Source organism: Triticum urartu, chromosome 7A (assembly GCF_056163025.1).
Source record: "Triticum urartu cultivar PI428250 chromosome 7A, HENAU_Tu73, whole genome shotgun sequence".
Taxonomy (NCBI): Eukaryota; Viridiplantae; Streptophyta; class Magnoliopsida; order Poales; family Poaceae; genus Triticum; species Triticum urartu.
In genome coordinates, this window is record NC_141879.1 from 89,811,169 (window position 1) to 89,821,721 (window position 10,553).

At 47.9% G+C, this 10,553-nt stretch overlaps 1 pseudogene; it reads left to right on the forward strand.

Annotated features, from left to right (window-relative positions):
- Window positions 1-3,741: 3,741 nt before the first annotated feature.
- LOC147958135 (uncharacterized) lies at window positions 3,742-6,405 on the forward strand (annotated as a pseudogene).
- Window positions 6,406-10,553: the final 4,148 nt, after the last annotated feature.

Sequence of the window (10,553 nt, forward strand, 5' to 3'; positions counted from 1 at the left end):
TTCACAAAAAACCTCCTTTTGGGCACTCGAAAAATGAAAAATTGATTTTTCGTACAAAGAAAATGAAAACCCCCTTAGGCAACATTGCTTGCCATTCCAATATGCACCCTTGTGCACAATATGAGATCATTTGAACAAACTATGCCATGAATGTGGCCATAAGATTGATCATTTGGCTTGAAAACCCTAAATCTTCACGCGTGATAGCTCATTTCTGAGAACACTTTTTTAAAATAATTGCCGTATTATAAGTTTATTATTTTTCCTGGAAACCTGGTCACATATAATGACACAATGCAAAGGTTTCCCAATTTTTTGATTTTTTTTGAATTTTTTATGCCCGTTTCAAAATGCGGTCAAAACCGCGGGCATGACCATTCCTAGCTAGTGGTTGAATCTTGGAATTTTTCTGATGTTACTCGATTCAGACAGATAAAACCACTGTACATCCACTGATTATCTGCCATCCTCTGCTTTTTTGCAACCCACACAACATAATTAAGGATTCACTTAAATTAATCACATCAAATTTTCAGTTTCTACCGGGTTTAATCCACCTACATCTCTAATAGGTAAAGATGGGTCCTAATCCCACCCGAGGATGTGTAGATTGAGTACGTTCTCCATTCTACCCCGTTCCGAGACAAAATTTCGGGAACACCTCCACGTTGTTCTCCAGATACACGTCTCGGCAAATAGCTGAGAGAATGTGCTCCGGAGAACAACGGGGAGGCGCTGCCGAAATCCTGTCTCGGAATGGGGTAGAACATGGAGAACATACCCAATCTACACATCCTCGGGCTGTCCATGGAAAACGCTGGACAATCCGAAAGAGCTGCGGTGATAAATATGCAATTGAATGCATATTTATCGATGCAACCCTTTCGGACGGGAGACCTAGGTTACGCGACTTGATGTGAAAATTTAATCTAGTGACATGGAAAAAAGTGGACGAGGTCATGGAATTGTTGCTCACCCTCCGATGTAGTCGATCAAAGCAGAGGGACGATCGTGGACCAACACCTCCAACGTCGACAATCACTCCACGAAGATGGAACACCACAAATCCTGTTAATTACACCGAGTGGAAAAAATTTAGGTCATCACCTCACATTAAGCATTGACACTTTAAACTATAAAGAAAAATCATAATTTGTCAACTTTCAAATTTGGAAGAACTAATCATATCGCAATTTAGGTCATCACCTCACATTAAGCATTGACACATCAATTTTTTTAGCAAGATCATCATGATGAAATAACCACTTATCATATCCCAAATTTGAAGCACATCTCACATAGCTACTTAACAACATCACAAACTGAAAATAAAATCTTCGTTAACAATTTTATAAACTAAGTGACTCAAGTTGCTTTTTTAACTATGATAATTCATTTTGCCGAGATTCATCCATCTAGCAACCTAACCGTAGCAAAATAATTCATTTTTCCGAAATTCCTCCATCCATCTCAGACACATACAACATTCATCCATCTAGCAACCTAACAACATCCAACATCCATCCATGCATCCATTCATACATCCAACAGTAGCTAAATAATGCAAAAAAAATGAAAAAAAGAAGTGTTAGCTCACCGGGCAGAGAGGCGTCGTGGTGGTGGCGTTGGAGGCAGGGGCCGGCGGTGGAGGTGACGGGAGGGCCGGGGCGGGGTTGGGCCGGCCGGAGAAGCCTGGCCAACACAGCAGGGGCGCGGGCCGGCGAGAGCCGCGGCCAGCCGTGCTCGGGACCGCCGCCGGCGCCGCACAGGGTCGAGGAGGAGGCGGTGTGGTCGGGGCGGCGGGGTGTTGGAGAGACAAGGGCGGTCGGGGCGCGGGGTTGGAGAGGGCTGGCCGGGGCGGGGTCGAGGCAGCGGGGGGTTGGGCGGCAGCGGCGCCGCGGGTTGTGAGGAGGCGCGGGGTTCGGCGGTGCGGCACGGGGCGGGGCTGGACCGGGGTGGAGGCGAGGCGGCGCGGGGTTCGGCGGCGGCAGCGGCGTGGGTTGTGAGGAGGCGGCGGCGTGGGCGGGTGGAGGCCTAGGCGCGCGGCAGCGGCGATGCAGTTGGGAGGCGCGAGGGGTCGGGTAGAGAGGAGGAGAACGACTGGACGGGGCGCCCCAGGGGATGGATAAGGTGAGTATATGCCGACGGCTTAGCCGTTGGCATATCTCTGTATGCCACGTGTACGCCTATGCCGACGGCCAAGCCGTCGGCATAGGTATATATTTTTTTCATTATTTTAAGGTGCATTTTTCCTAACACATATATATTAAACATGTTTATTGGTTCTCACAAAAAAATTGACTGCATTCTGCCCGTCGGAATAGATAGTTTTCGGCCCAACGTGGCTGTTTCCCCCCTCCGTGACACGGCGGCAGCGACGACCGTGAGGGGTGCACACCCCGGAGCCGCGTGTCGGGTGCCTGCGAGTAACATCACACTTCCACAAGCGTAGGAGGGCCCACCGCAACACCTGGCGGCATTGCTACCCCCCCTCCGGTACCCCGTCCCGTCTAACCCTCACGGACGGCGCCGCCGCCGACACCTGGAGGGGGGAAACGGACGCGTCGGGTCTACACGGAGGGGATCTTGCCGTGGGTCTGGCCCGGATGTTGCTCCAAATTGTTCCTATGGGCTAACCTAACACAACTGGGTGGATACGTCCACTGCTCAAAGCCCGTCCGTGCAAAGTCAAAGGGGTAGATCCCGTGGTCAAACACTACAGGGTTAGGCGGGACGGGGGCCCTAGGGGGGTACCAATGCCACCGGAGCATCGCACCGGGACCTCATACATGCGGGATGGTGTGCTGGCATGTCCGAAGAGGCGGCACACGTCTCCGGGGTGTGCCCCCCCTCACGGACGACGCCGCCGCCGGCATCTAGAGGGGGGGAAACGGACACGTCGGGTCTACACGGAGGGGATCTTGCCGTGTGTCTGGCCCGGATGTTGCTCCAAAGTGTTCCTATGGGCTGACCTAACACAACCGGGTGGATACGTCCACTGCTAAAAGCCCGTCCGTGCAAAGTCAAAGGGGTAGATCCTGTGGTCAAACGCTACAGGGTTAGGCGGGACGGGGGCCCTAGGGGGGTAGCAATGCCACCGGAGCGTCGCACCGGGACCTCATACATGCGGGATGGTGTGGTGGCATGTCCGAAGAGGCGACATGCATCTCCGAGGTGTGGCCCCCCCTCTGCCGCATCGTTATCGCAGAACTCATTTTGGGCACTTGAAAAATAGAAAATGAATTTTTAGTCAACTACGAGCAATTTTTTAGTTAACTGTGACCAATTTAGATGGTCATGACATGGTACGCGTGTATTGCATTTTGATTGGTCCGTGGGCGTTTCACGCGGATCGTGGATGGATCACCGTCGGATGCTCCCGGATCCAACGGCTGTCCTCACCCGAAGCTCACCTAAGCCGAAACCCTAGATCTCGTGAGTCCTCTGCACATTTTCCATCCACCCCCCGCCGCCTCCTTTCTTTCTCCCCTCGCTCTATTCTCCTTCCTTTCTCCCCTCCCCTGCGCCACCCGCCCCTCTGCCGCTCGCGCGCGCCCCTCACCTCGTCCGAGACCGCCGGAGACCCCCACACTCTCCTCTACCCCACCACCACCGGCGCCCCCACCTTTTGCTTCTTTCCCAAGCACCCGAAACCCTAGCCCGCGGCGCAGCCATGGCGACCGAGCTCTGGATCCGCGGGCTAGAGGTGCAGCACTGGATCCGGTCCAGGGCGCAGCCATCATGCAGCACCACCACCAGCTGGACCAGTGGCTCGCCGGCGGCGTGGGTGGGGTGCTTCGCCAGACAAAGTATGCCCCCTGCCTCCCCGTGCCCGACCGCTCGCTCCGCCTCAACCTCGCCGTCTCGTAGGACCTGCGCGGCTGCCTCCAGGACCGCGTCTTCGCTCTCGAGGAGGACATCCATGCCGCCGCCCAATGCATCGACCTCCTCAGGGTCAGTCCGCCCCCCTTCCCCCTCCCCCGTCCATTCTGCTGTGGCGGTTACTCGCGCACTATACCTGTTCGCGAGAATGCCTGATGGATCGGAACGGCCCCGTGCCGTGCGTGCAGAACGAGTCGGTGATGAATGCAGAGGGGATCTGGCGCTGCATGGAGGAGAAGGAGGGCGTGGCGGCCGCGCGCGACCAGCTCGCCGCCCAGCCAGGCTCGAGAAGGAGTGCGGCCTCTACGAGCGCGACCTCAAGCGCGCCATGGAGTCATGCGACGAGCTCGCCTGGGAGAGCGACGACCTACGCAAGCGCCTCAGGGATGCCCCCGACGTCAGTAACATCACCACACCCCGTATCCCTTTCCTCGCTCATATTATCAGTCGATTTCATGCTTGATGGCTCCTGTTATCCACTGATTGCTACATTCTGGATATGATTTACTATCTGCTCTTGTGTGCTCTGCCATTGGGAAAGGAAAATTAGTTAGTTGTGTCAATTGATGACTAATTATATCTTCCACGGATTTTAATCACTTGATGCATATTCAGTTTGACTAGTTGGTCTTGTTACATTGTTTGTTTTTGGTCTGTCAACTGTAGTAGAGCTCCATCACCTTCAATCAGGTGATTTGGTGTTGGATCAACTGTAGAGCTCCATCACCATCATTGAACACTTTGCTTGCTTGCATGATACTCCTGTATGCCACTGCGGCGGCTGCTTTGTATAATTACTAGTGCAGTGCTGTTTAACCAACCTGGTCCTCCAACATTCATCTTACTCACGCGCAGCTTACTGAACAAGTGCAAGTGCCGCAGAGGGACAAGAAGATACTCAAGACCAACCTAAAAAAAATCAGAGGAGGTAACATGTTATCTCACTCTTGTACTTGCAACACCTATGTTCTGTACCTGCAACTTATCGCCCTCTCAATGAACATTGCTTCATGCAACACTAATGTAGTCTTGACAGTTTGAAGTTTCTTTTGCATGTTTAATTCAAGGTTAAGTTATTCGAGGAGAAAAGAGCTGTTGACGAAGCCAACAAGACGCTACTGTGCTTACTGGAGAAGGAGCAGAAACATCGGTCCGAAAGGAAGCACTCCGCCAGCAATTCCACCAAGGTAAAAGCACCAACCAACCCAACCATAAAAGCTCAAGTGTTTACTGATTTAATTTAATCTGGTACACACACAGCACAGGCAGTACAACTGTTAGTCAAAACCTGAATTACCCTACTGTCTGGATACCTTGACTACATTAACAATGTCATTCTTGGTGCTGCAGCAGAAGCGCAAGTCGTCGAGCCTGAAGGACACGAGCCCGGTCAGCCTAGCCATCAATTTCAACAACACAGACGCATGTAGCCAAACTCCCCAGACTGTAGGGTGCACAGGAAGTGAACCTAGCCGGTTGTCCTGACATTCTCTTCTAGGTAGCTTGAACTAAAGTGAACTGAACAATCCACCCTTATGCATCTGGGCTGCTTGCCTCATCTGACTAACTTGCTGGGTTAATTTGGTTGGTTCTTGTTGGTAGAACCTCGGTCATGTAGCCTAAATTTTCCATTTTCCTCTTCCTGTTGGTAGCTGCCTGTGTCTATCATGATCCTTTCATGAGAAAAATTAGGAGTGTTACCTTGGTAACGCCACACATCCCGTCTCCTTTCTCCCCTGCAATCTAGTCTAGTTTAAAATATACATTTCTTTGTCTGCTCTTGTGAGCTCTTCCCATTAGGAAACTTGGCTAGCTGCCCATATCATTTGATGAACTATACTATTATCCACTGCTTTTAATCAGCTGATGATGCATATTAAGTTTGGCTGATTTTGTTACATACATACATGACTTTGTTTTGGTCTGGCTGTGATGCCATTGCTGCTGCTCTGTAGAACTTCTGTATGTTCAGAGCATGCATCCTAATTGTCAATCTCGAGAATGCACTTCTGTATGTTTTTGATGTCAAACACTTATGCATGACTAATTGTTAAGTTGATACAATTTCTTTAGTAGACAAGCTTGGAAACTTAGACTACAGACTATTAAACTGTTACTGATTTAGACTATAGAATTTTTAATCTTAGACTACTGGTTTATCTATGTCTCATATCATGGATTTGACCTGTACCATGCATTACACATGTGTTGATACAATCATATAGCTTATCTGATCAAACAATCTGTTCATGTTATCTTTACCTGCTGCTCTTATACCTTACCAAAACAAAAATAATTCTAACTGGGAGTAGTTTTTTTGTTCAGATTCTGTATTTATTACTACTGACATATTGTCGTGATTTACTTTTTGTACTGAATAGATCTTTTTGATATTCACAGGTTTTAGTGATCAGCCGCAACTCTTTCATCAAAGGTGCATGGTGCAACCGAGGACAAACACTTCATGTCCAACCAAGGTGCATGGTGCTTGCAATTGACGAACAGGAGGTCTATGAAATTTGAAGTTCAAAGCCGGATAGCCCTACTCAGCAAAGAGTCGTCTCTTTTGTTTGACTGTAATAGACTGTAAATATTGTTATATTGTAATAGTAGGCATATTTGGGTTGTAATAGACTATGTACAGATTGTAATAGACTTAGTTAGTGTTATTTGATGAACTACATTTGTACTGTTCCATTTGAAATATTGATTATGTATGTGATTTGAAAATGTGTGCAATGGAAACCTGACTTGTGGGACCCACTTATGAGAATAATCTGAGCAATTTTGAATTTTCTATCACGTGGGCCTAATGTGTGAGAAGATGACAAATGGGACCAGCCCCAAAATATAATGGCCCAAACAAAGTTAAAAGGCCCCGGCCCAGAAATAAATAAAAGGCTGAAATGGGCTTGGCCTATGTAACTGGCAGGAAAAAAATACATTAAAAAGGCTGAATTGTTGGGCTAGGCCCATGTAGAAAATCGAATTGGACCGGGCTGAATCTTGTGCCACATCAGATTGCCACGTTGGATGCCTACGTGGCCTGGGGAGGTTGCTAGTGACCAAAACGCCACAGTAGACGTATTTTGGTCATAAACGTCTACGGCCATTCCAGAAGAAAGGTCGCTATAGTCAGTTTATGACCGCCAGCTTTTGACCTTATGTTTTTGGTCACAAAAAGGTCACAAATTGAAAACAGTGACGATTCAGTGACCAATAGTGCTGGTCACAAGTTGAAATATTTCTTGTAGTGAACCAAGAGTAATGCACAGCTAAACTTCTTCAGTACCAACGTTATGGTAAGAGTAAATATAGATCTGATGTGTAGAAAATGGAGGGCAAAGGAAAATAAGCTGCAGAGTGATGGTACATGAACAACTACCTGTCATTATAAGTACACTGATAAAAGACAACATGTACTTACAAGAACAATGCAGAGCTAAAAAAACATTGGCATTGGATATATTCTACACTAATGTAACCATTCATACAGATGAGATAATTTGGAGCGAACAATTGATAAGCAAGCTATCATGCATACTGCTGTCACATAATGAACCAGGTATGTATGCAAGTATAGTGATACAGGACAACAGGTACTAACAAGAGCAAAGCAGCGGGCAGCATATTTGCGATATCCTGTCGTTCTTGTCAAACCGGAATTCTTCTTCGAGCAGATTTCCTGCAAAAAAGATCCGTAAGGCACATGCGGAAAAGTAGAAGTTCAAATTGTCATGTGATTTCATAGACAGTACCTCATCATGGGAACGAGACTAGTGCATAACAAGGTTTTTCCATTCAATGTCTTCTAAATTTAGCCCAGGAGACTTCACCAGAAATTCGTTTATAGACTTGCCATCAAAGTGTGATTTCCTCAGGTAACACCGATACTGCTGCAATGCTTCCTTGAAAAGCACAAGAAAGCTTTGCTCGTCATGACTATCCAGATTGACCCTCGCCTAGTTACAACAATGTAATGTAAATCATTAATGTGTTCAATCAGTAGAAAACAGGAAAATAATAACCATGAATAATAGCACTTACACGTAAGTTGGACAGGAAGATGTGAAAATGGTGTTTGTCTTCACAATAATCTTCCCATGATGGGAATATATGCACGTAGTCCCTAACAACATCGAAAGCATTGTCTTTTAAACTGGGAATAAATGGAATGGGTTCCAATCTGCAGGAATTGGCCGTCTCTGCAGTTGGGATAGGTCTTCGGCGGTGGACTTGCTTTACTTTTTGCTGGAGTGGAATTTTTCTGTGGTACAGCTGGTGCTATGGCAAATGAAATCGGTATACCTTTTGCTGGAGTGCAGGTCTTGTGTGGTGGGGCTAGTGGTGTGGCCAGTGAAGTATGGGTACAGTCTGCTAGAGTCGGTCCTACGTTTTGTGTCACTGGTTGTACAACCAATATAAGTGGGGTGTTGTCTGATTTCTCCGGCACCACCACGTTTTTCAAGGACTTTGCTGGTGCTCCTTCAGGTTCGGCAATCACCCTCTTCCTTTTTGATGTCTAATGCACAAGAACAAAATTTGAGTGGAAAAACATGGTATGATGACAGATAGAATATGTATTGATAATGGATGGGCATGGCATCTCGACATATATGATGAGTAAACTAAGAAGATGGCGGTGCAACAAAGTAGAAGAAATGCAAGACAACATATGCAATATACCCACAATCAATAAAACATTGCCAAATTAGATCATGCACCTTGATGGGTGAACAGGACATGCCATCCGCCTTTGACTCCTCGAGGTTAGAATAGTCATTAGGATCATATTCTAAACAAGAATCAACAGGTGGGGAGCGTATGAGTTTCATTGCATCCAGAATGGCACTCAATGCCTTGGTGCCAATTTTGTAAGTCATTGCAGTGTTTAGCTTCAAGAGTGGACTGCTGCTAGTGCGACACAAAGCAGCTACACAGATCATAGTGTAGATATAACGGGAAAACCTTAAGCATCAGAGTAAAATCAGCAAAGTGTAACTTGCTGGAATATATGTGCTAGTATTGCCGGTACGACTAGAAAGGCTTCGGATACCAGCTCTCTTCAAGTGAAGGTGCGGTACTGTTAATATCAGTGTAACTCTCAAAGGCGACACAGCTCCCCGCATTTCCTTGCTATTCTTATAGGATTCAAGTGGGTAGGCCACTACAAATCCTATTCCTATGTTCACAAGATCCTATGAATCAAAGAGGCTCAAAGTGTCCATCACAACCGACCGTATAGACCTCTACACTACAAATGTCCCCGCTCATCTTCAGTACAAGGAACATACTGTACTACTATCATACTCCCTCCGTTCCAAAATATAAGTCTTGGTAGAGATTTCCACTATGGATCACATACACATGTATCCAGATACATTTTAGAGTGTAGATTCACTCATTTTGCTCCATATGTAGTCCATGGTGGAATCTATACAAAGACTTGTATTTAGGAATGAAGAGAGTACATATTAAAGAAGAACGGAAGAGGAACATGGTAAAGAAGAGCAAGCAGATTTTGGATAATAAAATGTTGGTTGCGCAGTGCCCACACATGATGAACCAGAGCGCATTAAGAATGCAACTCCCAGCTGTCTCTCGACCATTTCAGGCAGTTGGATGAAGATCCTACGTCTCCTAACCCTTCTTCTTCCTCGTCTCTGATTCTTCCCATACAGAACACCGCACGGGCTGCCGGCCGGACCACTGGCCCCCACCGCCTGTGTACCTCCACCACCCCACCCCCATCCCCGCCCCAACCCCCACCCGCGTCGAGTTTTCTTCGTTCGGTGAGGCCCCACAACCAACCAAGCCCTTTCGGTCGCACCAGCGAACTCCGGCGAGCTCTGAAAAATCGTCTGAGCCAATTTTGAAATTTAGTCTACTGTGGTTTAACTAGTGTGGAATATAAAAGGGGAAAACCATAAGCATTGGGAGTATAGTGTTGAGCGTGCCATGGCGGATCTGAAGGTGCAAGCCGGACAAAGGCAACTTCGCAACCAAGACAAGAAATCAGAGTAAAGCAGTCGCGATCTATTTTCTTACCGTGATAAATAAGTTGAGCAGATACGAAAGAGTACCGCCTCTGGTGCGGCGCCGTGTACGCATCTGCTGAGAATTTGACGATGCTGCGGTAGCGATGGCTGTTGGCGGCGTGGAACCAGATCTAGGAGGGTAGATGGTGGCGGTGGGGCGCGGTGGACAAGATAGTCGTAGGAGCGGCGCCGGCAAGGTGGACGATGACGGGGATGAAGCGAGAGGACGGGATGCAAGGATCCCGGTCCGAAGCCGTGGATGAGAGAGGCCGATCTCTTGTAATGGACGGCGGCGTCGGGGTATCAGCTCCGGCATGGTGGAGGAGGACGACGGTGGATGGGGCGGCAGACGGCGGCGGACGGAGGAGGGTGGGGTGGAGAGGGTGTTTTGGCGCCCATGAAGTATGAATGGGGAAAAGGGAGGTAGAGAGGAAGGGGGGGAACCATGTATTCGTGGTGCGCTTGTCTCAAATGCAAGGAAATTTTCAAATTTAGCCCCCGTTTCAAATTTCTACTACATCACAGCAACATTAGTCGGTTGGGGATAGGATGGTAATCTCGCATACACCGAATATTTGCCGACGAGAGTTTGTTTTTGGCGCCCACCGTGTATGAATATGAATCGGGGAGGGA